Genomic DNA, 17,673 nt, shown 5'->3' on the forward strand with positions numbered 1-17,673 from the left:
CCAGCTAACAAGCATAGTTGTGGCAGCATCATGCTGAGGGTTTCTCTGTCAATGGTACTGGTGAAGAAGGATTACTTGAACATCACGGACACAGTTGGGTGTGCCAACAGGACGATGATCCCAAACTAGTTTTGGAATCAGTTAAGCAGGCTAACATTTAGCTTCTTAATTGGCTCTTAATTGGTTCTGAGATGAACCTTGATTGGAAATATCTTGACGATACTTCTAAGTGATGCCACCTCTTTCTAAAAACCACAAAATCAGAACCACACTGAAACTACTTTTTAGATTTTTCTTTACTCAGTTTTCATTATACTTACAATTTGTGTTAAAAAAAATAAGGGCTATTAGAAAATAGTAAGTAGTTTAAAAAGAAGACAACACAAGCCACAATTGTTTTGTAAATAATCTATCTTAGAACAACTTAAACCAAGATCAAAATATTCTTACTTAGAGTTTTGAGAAGGTGGGAGGCCTTGAGGCAAAACCAAGGCCCTCTCAAGAGATTACACCTCCCAGCTGACTTGGGACCACAGTGTAGTACCAGATGGTGTTCTAGAGAAGATAGCTGGGGAGAAAAAGGTCTGGAAATCTCTCCTTGAGGTTGATCCCATGACCAGGTCTTAAGCAGTATTAGATGGATGAATGGATAGATCAAACTAAAATGACTTAGTATCCTAAACCAGAAAATAGTGGATCATCAGTCTTCAGGTTAGGAATGAGTCACAGCATCAAGAAGAGGAGTTGAAGTCATAATCCTGGGTAATGACTTAAAAAATGAGATTGTGAGATCTCTACAAAAGGGAAGATGGATAAGCTTAGAGTTCCTTCTTCTGCCATTGAGGAAAGAGGACCAGATGAGGTGGTGTGGACATCTATTAAAAACGCCTTCTTGACACCTTTCTTAGGGAGTCTTTTCAACTTGTCCTACCAGGAGGAAACCACAGGGCAGATCCTGGACTCACAGGAGAGAATATACCTCACATTTGGGACAGAAGCATCTCAAATTTATTCCAGATTAGCTTGAGGAGGTTACAAGAAAGAGACGGGATCCAGGCATCTGTGCTGAAACTGTTGATCCATGTGGCTCAATACCTGATTAGAGGTAATAGATGGATGTATGGATGACTTTTGATGCTTTTTTGTATTTAATATTGCCACCACTTACTGCCATTTCCATGTGAACAGAGAATTCCTTACTAGCAGAGGAAAAACATATCCAGAATCGTATAGTTGGGTCCTGAGATACTGGTACCACCATCCTGAAAGGCTTGCACGATGTCCCCTCTGGATTCTTCTTCAGAGCTCATCGCGGAGCAGCTAAATGAAATGGTTGGAGAAAATGGCTGTGAAAACCTCACTCCATCCAATCTGATTTGGACTAAGTTAATTATCAGAATCTGAAGAGGAGACCTTTCAAGCTGCTGGCACCAGACAGTTCATTAAAGACACGTCACCGCTTTGTTATCCGAGCAGCTCCCAGGGATCGATGCATAATGCGCTTTTTGTTTATGGAGACAGAGGGAAAAAAGGAGGAGAGAGGACAAACTAATTGAGTTCCCATAATTATTATCCTGCTAGCCTCATGACCTACTCAGCGTTGAGCCACCTCAGCAGAGAAACCCTACCTGTCAGTAATTATAGGTGCTTTTCCACCTCAGCGCTGTCACACAGATAGGACTTTACATAATTGTTCCCGGAAGATTCTCTCAAAGAGGGAACGGTGTCACAAATCCTCCCGTCTCATGTCAGTGGGAAAATGAAATCACTTTTCTTTAATCTTCGTCTTCATTCCTTCACAGACAGCCAATATAAGCTGATGGCAGGTATAATTGAATATAATAGTCAACTGTTAGGCAAAGCAAACAGCTCTAATATGGAGTCACACACTATAATTACAACCCAATCTGTGGCGTTATGGCTGTTTTTTCTTTTAATTGCTCCTCCTCCTCCTCCCTCCATCTCCTCCTGTCGCTCCTCACTTTGTTGCATTTGAAGAATAATCAGCGCTAACGTTGGCCCTAATTGGCTGTCAGTGCACGCTTGAAAATGTGAAGCCACTTCCTCGATATAATCATGTTTACACACTAGCGCCAGGTCCCAGGATGTTGAGCTCGTCTCTCTTCAGCTTGTTTAGGGTGTAATTTACTGTAAAATCGGCTATGATAGTCACTCAGAGAGAGGGGATCGAGATGCAGCGACTTCCCCAGAGTTACGGGTCATTTTATGTATGTGGAGGAACATTTCTGTGGTGGGATCAGCAGACATGAGCCTCATTATCACTTAATTATTTAAAGCAGCTTAATAAAAGTGAAACAGACTTTATCAGAGTCTTACACATGCTTTCAAATCACATGAGAACGATTACAGAACATAAACACAGGGAACAGATGATTTAATCATCTTTGCTTGTACACTTGTTCCACAATTATTTCTCTACTAATTCAATTGATGTCAAAGCAGCAGTTTCAGCCATTTATTCATTTATTTCCAGCAAAATTTGTTACGTTTTGAAAATATTGGTGGAAGGCCACTTCAAACTTTTGCTAGCCAGGCTGCAGAGTTCTGATCATTGTCAATCTGGCTTTTAAAAAGAGCATTTTAAATGTATACAACAACCTCTGGCTGGCCATCAGTGCTGTAAATTCATTAGATACTGTGTGCCAAAGTTAAATGACTGAATGGTTGGTATTTTTGGCACTGCGTTGGAAACATGTTTCTCTGTAAATCCTTGTGATCACTCTCCTGTAACAGCTTTTTTAACTTGTGGGGTTCCCCAAGGCTTGATATTCGGTCCATTATTTTCATTTCATAAACTTCCCCTAACTGGTGTTATTTAGTCTTTAAATTCAATTTCTTACTGTTTTCACAGAGATTAAATTCAGTTGTATGTGTCTTTTAAACTACATCAGTTCTACAGGGCTATCCACCTTGATCCACTGTCTCACATTGATAATGGACTGGAAAACATCCATCAATTTGTTGTTGCCCCCTGTTCATACGAATTGGGTCTCCAGCATTTTCTGGCAATTCCCAAGGCGTTCCCAGACCAGAAGGGATATAGAAAGTCCAACCCGTGTGTTCTAGATCTGCCTCAGGATCTCTTTTCAAATTGAGGTGCTCAAGAGGCACCTTGATTAATGTCAAAATCACCTCAATTGATTCCTTATGATGCAGAGGAGCAGCGTCATTACTTCAAGTCCCCAGGATAAAGTTTCTCACCTTGTCTCTAAAGCTGAGTTAAGAAGGCAAAGGAAGCTAATTTCAGCTGCTTTTATCCAGGGCCTTGTTTCAGCCGTCATTTACATGTCATGCTATGAGTGAGGGTTGTAATGTAGACAGGATCGGTCACTCGAGGTTTCATCATAACAGACTGGACTCAGTCAATCCTGCTTCATCGTGCAGTCTGTTGTGAACAAGATACCTATAAGCTTGACCCCAACCTCAATCATTCCACCTATTTGTGGTTGAGAACCATGTCTTCACGCCCGGAGGAACTGACTCTCATCACAGCTGCTTTACATTTGGAAGCAATCCGCTCCAGAGGACACTGTTAAATGGTAAATGGACTGAACTTATATAGTGCTTTTCCAGTCATGCAGACCACTCAAAGCATTTACACTAGAGCCACACCCAATCGCACTCACTAACGCTCACACATTCCTACACCGATACGCAGATCGGTAGGCAACTTGAGGTTAAGTGCCTTGCCCAGGGGCACATTGACATATGGCAGGAGAAAGCTGGAATCGAACCCACCTTCTGATTGCAAGACGACTACTCTTCCTACTGAGCCACAGTCGCCTGTTGAGGTGATACATGCCTCTGATCAGGATGCCTACTGGGTACCTTTCTAAGTAGGTCTTCTAGTTACATCCCACTTGGAGGAGACCTGCAGACAGACCCAGAGCTCGATGGAGAGACTTTATTTGCTTTCTGGCCTGGGAAGGCCTTGAAAACCTGTAGAATGAGTCGGAATGTGTCAATGGTGGGAGGCATGTCTAGGTTCACCTACTGGACTTGTCACCCCTGACCTCAGACAAGACATGGAAAGTGGAGAGATTCATTTAAATCATCTGCATGTTTGTCTAGTTTCGTTGTCTCTTGTAGCTTTTCTTGTGCATTGTGATTTATATTTTCATAATTTGTTTATCATTTTGTTTATCGCTCTGTTACTATAGCGATTTATAAATAATTCATTCATTCAGTCATTCTACAAATTTGCCTCAATATATTTGGCTCAATTTGTGGACCAAATCCTAATTTATGGTAATCTCTCGTCTTCTTAGAGCTTGGAGATGATACCAGTTAGTTTTTTGTTTCTTGTTTTTCCACCTGCCTTTTTTAGAACTGACTGTTGTCAGTTGTCATATATAGACTTAAAGCATTGCCATGCTTTAATCAGCACACTTCACAGCTTGTCATATGACTTTATTTTTGTTACATTTACTCTCAACAGATGTCACTGAGTAATTACAAAACTGAGCGCACAGTTTAGTGAAGTGTGAGCACAGATTTCCACCGGCTTTATTGTTTTACCCGCTGACACTTGCCGGCTCCATATTGTTCTGATCTTGGAAGTTTCCTGACCACAGGTCCAAATTTACAATGTTTTAAACTTTGAGTCATTTTTGCCTTGTAACACAACTGATGATGGATATCTAAAGGAAGGCAACAACACAGTTTACCAAGTTCACCTTTACAAGACCCACTACAAGAACAGAACTATATTAAATGCAGATGTATCGGCTATTGTTCATAGCTTTGATAAACTTTTCGGATTTAAACCATCTCCAATGGGAAGTTTGTTGACCAGCTTTCCTGGCAGAACAGTCCCCAATAATTCCCATTTCAGCACAATGAGGGGTTCACTCAAGAAGTCCATCCACTGAAGCCGATTGGACATCTTTCTCCTCTAATTGTGTTTTCTTCTTTATCTGCCTTGGATTGCTGCTGTGTTTTTGCTAGTTTGTGTGTTTGTGTGTGCAGCACATTAGAAAATAAGAAAAGTGTATATGCACATTGGAAGCATAGTTATTCATCTCCCTGTGTGTGTTTTTTGCCAATTAGGAACCCAATGACAGAACATGTGGTGAAGCAGCTCGCAGGACTATTCATGGATCAGCAGTTATTGGAGCAAATTTCAGTCTACAGAATAGATGCACACACACACATGCACACACACACAGCTACTGTAATTTTATCTGCATAAGGATGTAAAGCTGAGGTTTATCATGCAGCAGGATGCACTCTGTCAATGTATCTTGTATTATTGTCATCAATGGATAGAAAGCTGCAAAGAAAAGTGAGCAGTCACCATCATTTTGGATTAAAATGTGCTCATATGCAGGAAGCTGCTGCTGAGAATATTGTAGCTGAAGGATCAGTATTCTGGGCTATTAAGAACTTTAACCTGCTGAGAAGAAAGTTTCAGGATGTCCAAGAAGACCCTAACAGCTCTAGGACTATGTCCTGGAGAGGTTACTAGAGAACCCATTTGTCTCTAGGAGCTGCTGTGTGAGTCCATCTTCATTCTTTATGACAGGAACAGCAGCAAAAAAAAACATTACGGTCCAAGAAAAACATCAAGGACAGACTGAAATTATGCAGGATGTAAGAGAATGGATAATGGAAGGTATTTCCCTAAATAATTCTCCTTCTTATTGTTTGGCACATTGCAGAGGAGAAGCTGAAAGCTACTAACTAACATTGGTCAGCATCCCGATCCAATCCGAGGCTTTTCATCCAACGGAGTGGGCTTCCTTGAACACTTGAACAACTTCTAACAATACAGGAATAATGTGTTGATGATCTGTAATTTAAGATCACCAAAAAACAAGCTGAAGGCTGAAAGGAGGATGCAGACAGATTTTTTTGGTTGAAGTTTCAGCAAAACCCAACATCGGATGTTCTAGAAGCAACCCTACAATAATGCCCCCTGTGGGATTCTATATAGATGGAGGTCTCCTTATGAGACTCTGTGAAGGCAAAAATCCAATCAACAGTCAGTGAAAGTGTTGAATGTTTAAAAACTGTTAATATCATGCTGACTTTTGCTTCTCAATGCTAGAAACCCCAGTCCCCAAATTTCATTTGTGTGCATTGTGATTTCTTTATCAGCCCAAAAACATCTAAGGTTATTAGGAGGTTCTAAACTGCTTTCTACCTTCATCCATTTTGGTCTTTCAAACAACCCGAAGTTACAGAAAGAAAACGGAAACTAAGTCTGAAAGCAACTCACGCCTTCACAGAACATATTTGCATTAGTTTTACCAAATATGAAGTACATTCAGAACATGTTCCCCTCTGAACATTGCAGCTGAATATATGCTGAGAGATTTCATTATATTCTCCTTTTTGGAGTTTTGTGTGGTTGTCACTCTGTGTTCTGGTCCTTTGCTCCTCCATCAACTCGGCTTATAACACAGAATCAACACAGTCAGGAACTGCTCGTGACATTACACCTACAATGTGCTTCAGAGGAGTCAAAGATATCACATCCATCTAATCTCAGAGGTCTGTCTGGCTTTTTAATGCAGCCTACGAGTCATTTCATAAAGCACAATAAGACACGTTGTTGAAGGCAACATAAAGTTGCTTCATGTCTGTTTCTGTGATCTCAGAAACAGACATCAATTAGTGTCAAGCAGATGAACCAGCTTAGCTAATATATTGTACTGGCTGAAATATTAAGTAGGTCACTAGATGAACACACAGGGTCAATATTATTTGGTTAATCAGAGTCATTCTGATGTAAGCTGGAGATGTAATGTTGTATCTAATGTCCATGAACAAACCCTTTCTATCTACCAGACAGCTCTTTCTTAATATGTACAAGAACATGTGTATATTGATCTTATTGACTTCAACACGATTTATAAGAAACTTTGACCTGGAGGTTTCCTGAGGGTTTCATGTTGTTCTGCAGGTTCTTTCAATCCTTTCATTGTATACTGCTGCCAGGATTTATCAGTCTTGTCAGTCAGTCGGTCATTTTCTACCACTTATTCCATAGTGGGTCGCGGGGAAGCTGGTGCCTATCTCCAGCAGTCTATGGGCGAGAGGCGGGGTACACCCTGGACAGGTTATCAGTCTTGTATCTTTGCAAATTATTTGTTGGATCGGAACCAGCCTTGATGGCCTCCGTGACTTTTGAATAAGGAGGACAAGTTATCTGTGCACTTCTGATACTTCTGCCACAAGAAAACGGTAGTTTACATAACTATATTCTACATTCTTCGCTTCGTACTGGTGTTGTGCAGGTAAGTGCATCATCTTCACAAGCAAAGAACAAAAACCTCCAGTTATTTATTGGACATTTAAACAGTCAGAAATAAATTATGTTCTAAATAGTGTCTTTGTGTAAAGACAGTACAGGTCTATCGGCTGTGTGATCTCTGAGTTGTGTTATTAAAAGCCCGGATAGAACAGGGACATCCCAGCTTCAGCAAGGTTTAACAGCTGACTTCTGTCATGATTTTTACAGCCGACTTAACCCACATGCAGAGACTCTCAGAGAACTTTGTAAAAGGAATACATTTTTATTGAAAGATTGATCAGGAATAACAGGAGCGACGAGTCTAATCTTCCTTACTGTGAAAACACAAAGAGAAAAGATAGATAGCTGAACCTCAGAAACATGAACCAACATAAACGTATCTTACTGGAGATTCCGGAATAACCCGCCAGGGAGAGAATAAATGTCAGGAAAGGAGTTCATGCACAGACTAGATCAGGAAGTAGCCTTAGCCACTACGGAGGACTGGAACAGATCAGGTAGGATTCACACCTGGAACAGGTAAAAAAGCAAGTTAGAGTTCGCAACAACAGATCCTTCAAAAGATATCCATGGTAAAAATCATGCAAAGATTTCAGAGCTGGCCAGAAATTACCACGGAGGCAAAAACACTCAGGCGCCGAGGTGTCGGCAACCTTCCTCTATATGCTTCCCAGCTGATGAGTAGATGCACAACACCTGTCGCCTCAGGTACACTCCTACTGGCGGCACCTAGTGTCGAAAAGGTGTAAGCAGCAGGCAGCAGAACTCCAAATCCTGACACCACCTCCCCCTCAACGGCCGCCTCCTGGCGGCCCAGAAGATGCTGCTTGGTGGGCCCGGAAATCCCGGATCAAAGAGGGATCAACAATGAAGCAACCCGGAACCCAGGAGCTATCCTCCGGACCATACCCCTCCCAGTCAACGAGGTACTGATGTCCACGTACCCGTCGTCGAGAGGCCACAATGCGGCGAACAGAGTAGACAGGGTGACCCTGAAAGTCCCGGGCGGGCGGATGGGGCAAGGCCGGAGGGCAGATCGTGCTGGTCTGAACAGGTTTCAACTGAGAAACGTGAAAAACAGGGTGAACACGGAGACTAGGAGGCAGACGAAGGCGAACAGATGCACGACCCACGAGATAATCAATTACATAGGGTCCGATGAACCTGGGAGAGAGCTTTCTGGACAGGGACTTGAGTGGAATGTCCCGTGCGGCGAGCCAAACCTTCTGACCAGGGAGGTAACTAGGAGCAGGCAGTCTTCGACGGTCAGCATAGCGCTTGTTTCGGGCAGCTGTCTGGTGAAGCGCCCGGCTGGCGGCATTCCAAACCCGTTTACATCTCCGTATGTGGTGTTGTACAGTAGGAACCGTGATGTCCTTCTCCTCCGATGGGAACAACGGAGGTTGGTATCCCAACAAAAGCTCAAAAGGTGAATAACCGGTGGCTGAGGAGACATGAGAGTTGTGGGCGTATTTGATCCACCCCAAGTGGTCACTCCATTCAGTGGGGCAGGTGGACGTCACGCACCGCAGGGCCACCTCCAATTCCTGGTTAACGTGCTCCACCTGGCCGTTAGTTTGGGGATGATGACCGGAGGTTAGCGCCACCTTCGCCCCTAGGGCTTCACAGAAATGTCTCCAGACACGGGAAGTAAACTGAGGGCCCCTGTCGGACAACAAGTAACAGGGGATGCCATGCAGGCGAAAAACATGTTTGACCATCAATTTAGCAGTTTGGAGGGCCGATGGCAGCTTTCTGAGAGGAACCAGGTGGCAGGCCTTGGAGAATCGGTCAATAATGGTCATCATAACAGTCATTCCGTGAGAACATGGTAGACCCGTGACGAAGTCCAAGGCCACATGGGACCAGGGTCGACCAGGGATGCTGAGAGGTTGAAGTAAGCCTGCATAGGGTTGATTAGAAGACTTACTTCTAGCGCATATGGCACAGGCCGTCACGTACTCCTTGACGTCTTTGTGAAGGGACGGCCACCAATAGCGTCTGGTGATTGCGGCAATAGTCCTACTGACACCAGGGTGAGCGAAGAAGTTGGACGAATGAAACCAGCCAATCACTCTGGATCGCACTGATGCTGGAACACAGGTCCTTCCAGGAGGTCCAGTTCCTGGCCCGGGCTCATCAGGGAGAGCTCGCCGCACCAAGTCCTCTATCTCCCAGGTTAAAGAGCCCACGGTACAGCTAGGCGGCAGGATAGACTCGGTATGTTTCTCTGTATCTTCAGGTTCAAATTGGCGGCATAGAGCGTATGGTTTGATGTTCTTGGAACCTGGTCTAAAAGAAATAAACAGATTAAATCGAGAAAAGAAAAGAGACCAACGTGATTGACGTGCATTGAGACGCTTAGCTGACTGAATGTATGACAGATTTTTATGGTCTGTCCAGACCAACACAGGATGTTCAGCGCCCTCCAGCCAATGCCTCCACTCCTCTAGGGCCAACTTAATGGCCAGCAACTCTCTGTCTCCAACCTGGTAGTTTCGTTCAGCAGGGGTCAATCGATGGGAGAAAAAGGCGCATGGATGAAGCCTTCCATCCTGATCAGAAAGCTGGGAAAGCACCGCTCCCACCCCAGTATCCGAGGCATCTACTTACAGGGTAAACTGTTTCGTAGAATCTGGATGGATCAGAACAGGCGTTTGGGAGAACAGTTTTTCAGCCGGGTGAAGGCAGTCTCAGCCTCCGAACCCCAGCTGAAGGTCGTCTTTGTGGAAGTTAGCGTATTCAATGGGGCCGCCACCTGGCTGTAATTCCTAATAAATCTTCGGTAGAAGTTGGCAAACCCCAAGAACTGCTGCAACTTCTTCCTCGAGTCAGGTACTGGCCAGTCCATTACTACTTGGACCTTTCCTGGGTCGGCACGAACCTGTCCCTCCTCCAGAACAAAACCCAGGAAACTGATGGTTGACTGATGGAAGTCGCACTTTTCCATCTTAACAAACAGTCTGTTTTCAAGGAAATGCTGTATAATCTGTCTCACATGGTGGCGGTGTTCCTCTAGACTCCTCAAAAAAATAAAAATATCATCCAGGTACACAAATACAAAAATATTCAAAAAATCCCTCAACACGTCGTTGACGAGAGCTTGAAAAACTGCTGGGGCATTACTTAGGCCAAAAGGCATCACCAAGTACTCGAAATGCACCAGAGGAGTCTTAAATGCTGTCTTCCACTCGTCTCTCTGGCGGATTCTGACTAAGTGGTAGGCATTTCTGAGGTCCAGCTTAGAGAAAACAACAGCGCCATGTACAGGCTCAAACGCAAAAGCTAGCAGAGGAAGAGGATTTTTGTTTTTCACAGTAATTGCGTTCAAACCCCTGTAATCTATACAAGGGCGTAAACCTCCATCTTTCTTCCCCACAAAGAAGAAACCTGCCCCTAAAGGAGACAAAGAGGGACGAATAACCCCAGCAGCTAAAGACTCAGCAATATATTTTTCCATTACTTTTCTTTCCGGCCCGGAGATGCTGTAGAGTCGGCTGGAGGGTAAAGGGGCACCAGGAAGAAGATTAATGGCACAGTCGTATGGTCGATGAGGCAGTAGAGACAGGGCCCGAGACTTGCTAAAGACCATCTTAAGATCATGATACTCGGGAGGAACTCTGCTTAAGTCTGAGAGTTCCTCCTCCATACCTTCCTCACCAGGGGTTGTAGGACAGATGGCTGACTGTAAACATGAATTGAGACATCCCTCAGACCACGCTTCTACCCATAATTCTGCCCAATTTATTTGGGGATTATGGCGCTGGAGCCAGGGAAAACCAAGTACTAACATACTCTGAGCTATGGGAAAAACAAAAAAAGATACCTCTTCTCGGTGATTACCGGACAAAACAAGCTCTAGAGGCAGTGTTTGATGGGTGATCTCATGAAGAGATAAACCATCCAAGGCCAAAACCCGACGTGGCTGGGTCAATCTTTCTGTGGAAATCCCTTTCTTTGAAACAAAATCAAAATCAAGCAAGTTCAGATCACAACCTGAGTCAACTAGGGCAGATAAAACCTCAGAGTGATGGTTAACAAACAAAGTAGCCGGTAATGTGAAGCGTGGGGTCTTACTACTGGAGGATCGATCCGTCGGTTGCCCCATCACAGCCGACGGACCCACCATTTTGGCCGAACCGGACAACCGGAAATGAAATGATCGGAAGCACCACAATAAAAGCATTGGTTGGCCTCTCGACGTCGTTGTTGTTCTCCAGGCGGAAAGCTAGCTCTCCCAATCTGCATAGGTTCGGTCTCGGGGTGGCTGATTTGAGGCCTTAATGACACTGGTAACGGGGACGGAGGAAATGGAGAGGTTCGCTCCAACGCTCTCTCGGAGCGATTCCTCCTCCTTTCCCGTAGGCGAGAATCAATGCGGATAGCTAAATCAATGTACTTATCTAATTCTTCTGGTTCATCTACAAGGACTAGTTCGTCCTTTATGGGCTCGTTCAAAGACTGGAAAAACGGCGCCTTTAACGCGCTTGCGTTCCAGCCTGAGGATACAGCTAATGTACGAAAATCGATAGAAAAGTCCGCTAAAGGACGATTCTGCTGTTTCAACGCCCACAATTTGTGGGCAATACAGGACTGATCTGAAGCTACATCAAACGTCTGTTTAAACTCCTTAATGAAATCCTCATATGACAACCCGAAACCAGTGCAGTTGGAAAACCTTGCCTCCGCCCATCGGAGCGCCCTTCCAGTTAACAAACTCAAAACATAAGAAATCTTACCCTCATCATGCGAAAAAGCTTGAGGTGACCGGTTAAACACCAACCTACACTGAAGTAAAAAACCATGACATCCACCCATCTCTCCTCAAAACCTCTCAGGATGAGGAGAAGAAACATCTCGAAAAGGTGGTGGATGTTGGGCCTCCAGTGGCTCAGCAGCATCCCCAATGGGTGCGGCAGACTAAGAACTACAAGCACCTTGAAACAGTGATGCCAAATGCTCCAGCTGCTGGTTTGTTTGCAGCTGTCTATCTAGGAGGGTTTGGAGAGTAGAACTGTGCGTATGAATTTGCTGACTATGTTCAGCTAAAGTTCTCTGAAGGTTCTCCGCTGGGTTAGGCAGGCCTGAGTGTTCTGTCATGAATTTTACAGCCAACTTAACCCACATGCAGAGACTCTCAGAGAACTATGTAAAAGGAATACATTTTTATTGAAAGATTGATCAGGAACAACAAGAGCGACGAGTCTAATCTTCCTTACTGTGAAAACACAAAGAGAAAAGATAAATAGCTTAACCTCATAAACATGAACCAACATAAACGTATCTTACTGGATATTCTGGAATAACCCGCCAGGGAGAGAATAAATGTCAGGAAAGGAGTTCATGCACAGACTAGATCAGGAAGTAGCCTTAGCCACTACAGAGGACTGGAACAGATCAGGTAGGATTCACACCTGGAACAGGTAACAAAGCAAGTTAGAGTTCGCAACAACAGATCCTTCAAAAGATACCCATGGTAAAAATCATGCAAAGATTTCAGAGCTGGCCAGAAATTACCATGGAGGCAAAAACACTCAGGCGCCGAGGTGTTGGCAACCTTCCTCTATATGCTTCCCAGCTGATGAGTAGATGCACAACACCTGTCGCCTCAGGTACACTCCTACTGGTGGCACCTAGTGTCGAAAAGGTGTAAGCAGCAGGCAGCAGAACTCCAAATCCTGACAACTTCAACATCAGGTTGGAAATTTTGATTGTTGTTACCTACTGTTTGCATCAAATATCCCTCCCCCTTTTAATTATAGGGACACTTTGGCTCCGTGGGAACAGCAGTCATATTTCAATCTGAAATTTGTGGGTTTGATTCCATTAAAGGAATGCCATGCTCAGGAATGTGTGCGCGAGGCTCTCGAGTAAACTCTATGAGTCTATTGGGCCTATTTACCATTTAGAAGATCCTTTATTATTATATATATATAAGTTTGACTTGCATTCATATTTTACAAAATAAGCCCACATCACCAGCCCTCCACCACCATGCCTGACAGTAGGTGAGCCAGTTTATTATGATATGCTGAGTTTGGATTTCTCAGAACTTCTCATCTGTCCAAATTACATTGTTCCAGAAGTATTGTTGCTCATTCAGAAGCAGCTTTGAAATCTTTAATGTTTGGTCATATCTCTGAGCATTGTATGCTCTGCTGGAATGAATGTGCTGATATCCCGGCTCAGTTATGGTTGAGGTGCAAACACACCCTCCATTTCTGCTACCTGTGTGACCCCTTCTCTTTTCCAATGGTTATAATCAGTCTGACAGAGAGGTATCCCAATCCTTGTGGTTTTTAGTATAACAATGACCATCAGTGGGACCCTTTGTGGGGTGTCTTGAAACAACATTGTTGTAAATAAGCGCCGTTTAACTAAATTATCTGAACTGAAACTATCTCTAGTTATGCTGCTATAGGCTTAGGCTGCTGAAGGACATAACGACCACTTTCACCCTCTTCGCTACATTCTCACACTACTCTCCAATTTTGCATTATTTGCTGTGATTTCAGCTTTTAACTTTATGTTCTCTCTCTATTCTCTTCCTAGAAGCTACACCTGGCCTGACTCTGTGTCTACCTGTGACACCTTTCTGGAGGGTGGCATCATCCAAGCTTCTGCTGGCAACAACTTAATGCTCACCCTCTACCAATGATCCACATAGCCCTGTCTTTTAGTGTTTAACCCTTTCTCTCTCCTAGACATGGCGATTGACTGAGCTTAATTGTAACTAATTATATGTGCTCTCTTTCAGACTCTAACCTTGAAAACTGGGTCAGAGTTTATCTGTTCTTTCTTTCTAGGTGAAACGACTAAAGGAGCTACATCCATTAACATTGACTTTTCCTTCCCATAGAAAGTACTCCTGGATCAGTGTCAGTGCTTCTGCATTCTTTTTGTGTCTCTGCTCTGTTCTCTCAAACCCCCAGTCGGTCGTGGCAGATGGCCGCTCACACTGAGCCTGGTTCTGGTTCTGCTGGAGGTTTCTTCTTGTTAAAAGGGAGTCTTTCCTCTCCACTGTCTCTACATGCTCATCCAGGAGGAGGGAATGCTGCAAGTCACTGACTGGATGCAATCTGCTGGGTTTCCTTAGATAGAAAAACCTTTTATCCAATTTGAATAAAAAGCTAACTCCGACTGCACTGTTCAATGGTTAGTATTAATTGGAATGTATGTACCTGACTGTTGTGAAGTGCCTTGAGACAACATGTGTTGTGAATTGGCGCTATATAAATAAACTGAATTGAATTGAATTGAATATCTCCATGGAAACATTGGCAGTTATATTAAAATGTTTCCACTGGTGAATAATCTCTCAGTAGAATGATTAACTTTAAATAGTTTGGTAATGATCCTATAACCCTGTCAAACTGCTAAAACACCTACTTTTATAGAGTTGTTCTAATCAATGCATCTGAGGCAGCAGCTGCTTATTTCCCTCTTAAACCCTGTTGAAGCAATAGGGATAGTCGGTTTTCATGTTCTAATCTCCAATAGCATTTGGAAGATGACGAATTCAGTTTTTGCATGACTGCATGTTTTTTGACAGACAAACTGCTGGATATAAGTAAGTGCCTTTGGGAACAGATGTCATATGATGTGAAAAGGGTAGAGAATAAGCTCCTGTGGCTGTGTGTCCTGAGGAAGGCGTGAATTTGAGCAGAAGTCAAAGGTCATCTGTCAGTCTGATCGGGAAAAAAAACTGCTGATTTGTTCTTTTCCTCGTCAGTCTGAGTTCATTGTCTCTGTTTTCCACTGTTTATGCGTCTACAACCCATCTGGCAGCAACGAGGGGGCATGGGGGTTAGAAGTGTGTGCTGCTGGAAACTGTGAAAAAGGGCCTGTGCATTTCCATAGAGCAGAAAATATAATGCTGCATCAGGTCCAACTGTCAGCTTCCTCCTGACATTGAGAGAAGACGAGGATGAAACGAACACTGAATACAAACAACACCCACACATCTGCACACTTTGCCTGGCACGCCACGACCCTCAGCAGACATTTACATCCCCCTCACTCAGCCCCAATCAAATTACTGTTGGAGGACAAGGAAATATAACACGTTTACACCGACATAAATACAACAGCTTGGAAAAGATGCATTCTGCTGCACACATTTTAACACAAGGAAAACTCAAACAACTCAGCTATTGTTTACTGGGAACAAGATTTGAGGAGTTTGGTCTTTGTTTCACTATCACTCTTTAAAAAAATCTCAGAGAAATACAGTTTAAAGCCGACAGAAGAGCTGGAAACAAGGTTTGGGAAACTGACAGCCTGCAAGTAGCTAATTTTAATAAAATTTTCTTTTTTTTTTATCAAAATCTTTTTTTGCATATTTGTTTTAATCTTTATAGGAATCAAGTACACCATAGGAATGCCTTTACAAAAAAAAACAAATATAACATCTGTAAATGAAAGCTGAAATTTATTTACTGAATTAAGCCTCACAGTCTTTACTGGATACACAGGTAGAAAATGACCTGACCTCTGACCCGGTTGGAGATTGTTATGACATTTTATGAGCATAACATCAGACTTTTATCTGACAGTTATCCTCTGACCCTTCTGCTTGTAGCTACAAGTACAGATTAAAGATCTGAGCGCTCTGATGTAATTAGGGTGATAATATGAGGAGGAACTGTCTGATGAATGTTGTTTCCCACTGTTGCCACTCCCACAGATGTTAGACCTCTGTGGAATCTGTAACCGGCTGTAGCGTAATAAAATACACCAAAGACGGCAACTGCTTTACTTCTTTCTAGATGGGCCTCCACACACCCTACCTGCTACCCTTTAACAGCGGAGGTCTGCAGATGGAGGCCAGTCATAACAAACAGTCAAGTACAGAAGTGTGCATCACAGTGGAGTTGAATGTATTCATAAATAAGAACCAAATGTGTAGAAATGTACTATAAATCTCTTATTGCTTGGTCAACTATTGTGAGTGTGTGGGCAGGGCAGCATATAACATTTGGTCAAAGATGTGAAGGAAATTCTGACTAGAACCCACTTAAGGCTGGGACAGGATCAGGGTTCAGGTCTAGGTCAGTTCGTCACTTTGAGTTCCCATTTTGTCCCTTCCTACTTCTCATATGCTTTGTGTAGACAAACCATTTTGCATGTATGTACATAAATAATGGTATGTCAGTTTCTTTTTTAATGTAGTGTAGTATTTCCATCATCTACAGGGATAAATTGTTGTAAAAATTGTCAAATTTTTGTACAGTTAACTTTATAATACACTTTATTCCCATTTGTTTAGGTTGTTGTCCCCCATCAGGTCTGTTGACTTCTGAAATAAAATATAACTGATTATTTCCACTTAATAAACCAGACTGACCTCCTGCAGGTTGATATTTCTTTTTTTGTCATAAATCCACTTTATCTGACAGTCGAGCAAAATATCAAACAAATCTAAAAATGTCTCCCTGGTGGGTACGAATTGACACATGGTCAGGACAGATACTCCTTCAGTAGGTGACATTTCCGACCACAAAAAGTTGCTTATGAAATGACCAAAACAACAAGGTACAAAATGAAGGAGTGAAATGACTAGAACCTGTCCAGAACACATGACAATGGGGTGAATTTATTGATTTTATATTTACTACAGTTGAGGTGAACGTTAGACAACATGCAGCACAGGGCTTATACAGATATAAGCCCTGTGCACCACTTTGAACTAAACTGAGTATGGGTGTGACAACACATCCAGCTCAAGAGACAAGACAAGGTTTTAGCAACATCTGTATTGTTTCTGTTTGTGTTTCACTAAAAGACTAAAGGTTTCACAAATCCAAAACTATTTAAATTATTCTGTAATCAGTGTAAAATATTTTTTTCCAGTCAATATATTGAAGTTTTTATGCTTTTCTCAGTCTATAGCCATCCTAATGCCAGAAAGGATTTGATGTACACTAATTTGTGTTTTATCATTTATTTAGATTATGACTAAGAAAGGATCAAATCCAGTCTTATTTAATTAAAAACTGTTAAATAGCCCTTTAGTGTATTTCAAATAAGAAGCTTTGGAAAGCTAACTTTAACGTCATTGGCAGCTAACAGTTAGCCAGCTGCTAATCCTTCATATCCAGTTTGTCACTCTGTTACCAATTTATTTTCCACCAAGTGCCTAAAGTGCTGCAAACTATCAACATAACAAAGCTATTTCCTTTCTTACTTAAAAAAAAGAGTTCAAAACATGGATTCAACAGTTTGCAATAAATAGCCAAATCTGTATGCTAACATGGAGGCCAAGGCTGAAAACCAGAGATGACGATGATCGATGAAGTACGTCTGGTATCCACTTTGGCTGGTACTTGTACTTGTTTAATGTCATGATCTGCACCAGTTTGTATTTTTTTGTTGATTGCACTTACCTGTTTTTC

Source organism: Girardinichthys multiradiatus, chromosome 2, assembly GCF_021462225.1.
Source record: "Girardinichthys multiradiatus isolate DD_20200921_A chromosome 2, DD_fGirMul_XY1, whole genome shotgun sequence".
In the NCBI taxonomy this organism is placed as follows: Eukaryota; Metazoa; Chordata; class Actinopteri; order Cyprinodontiformes; family Goodeidae; genus Girardinichthys; species Girardinichthys multiradiatus.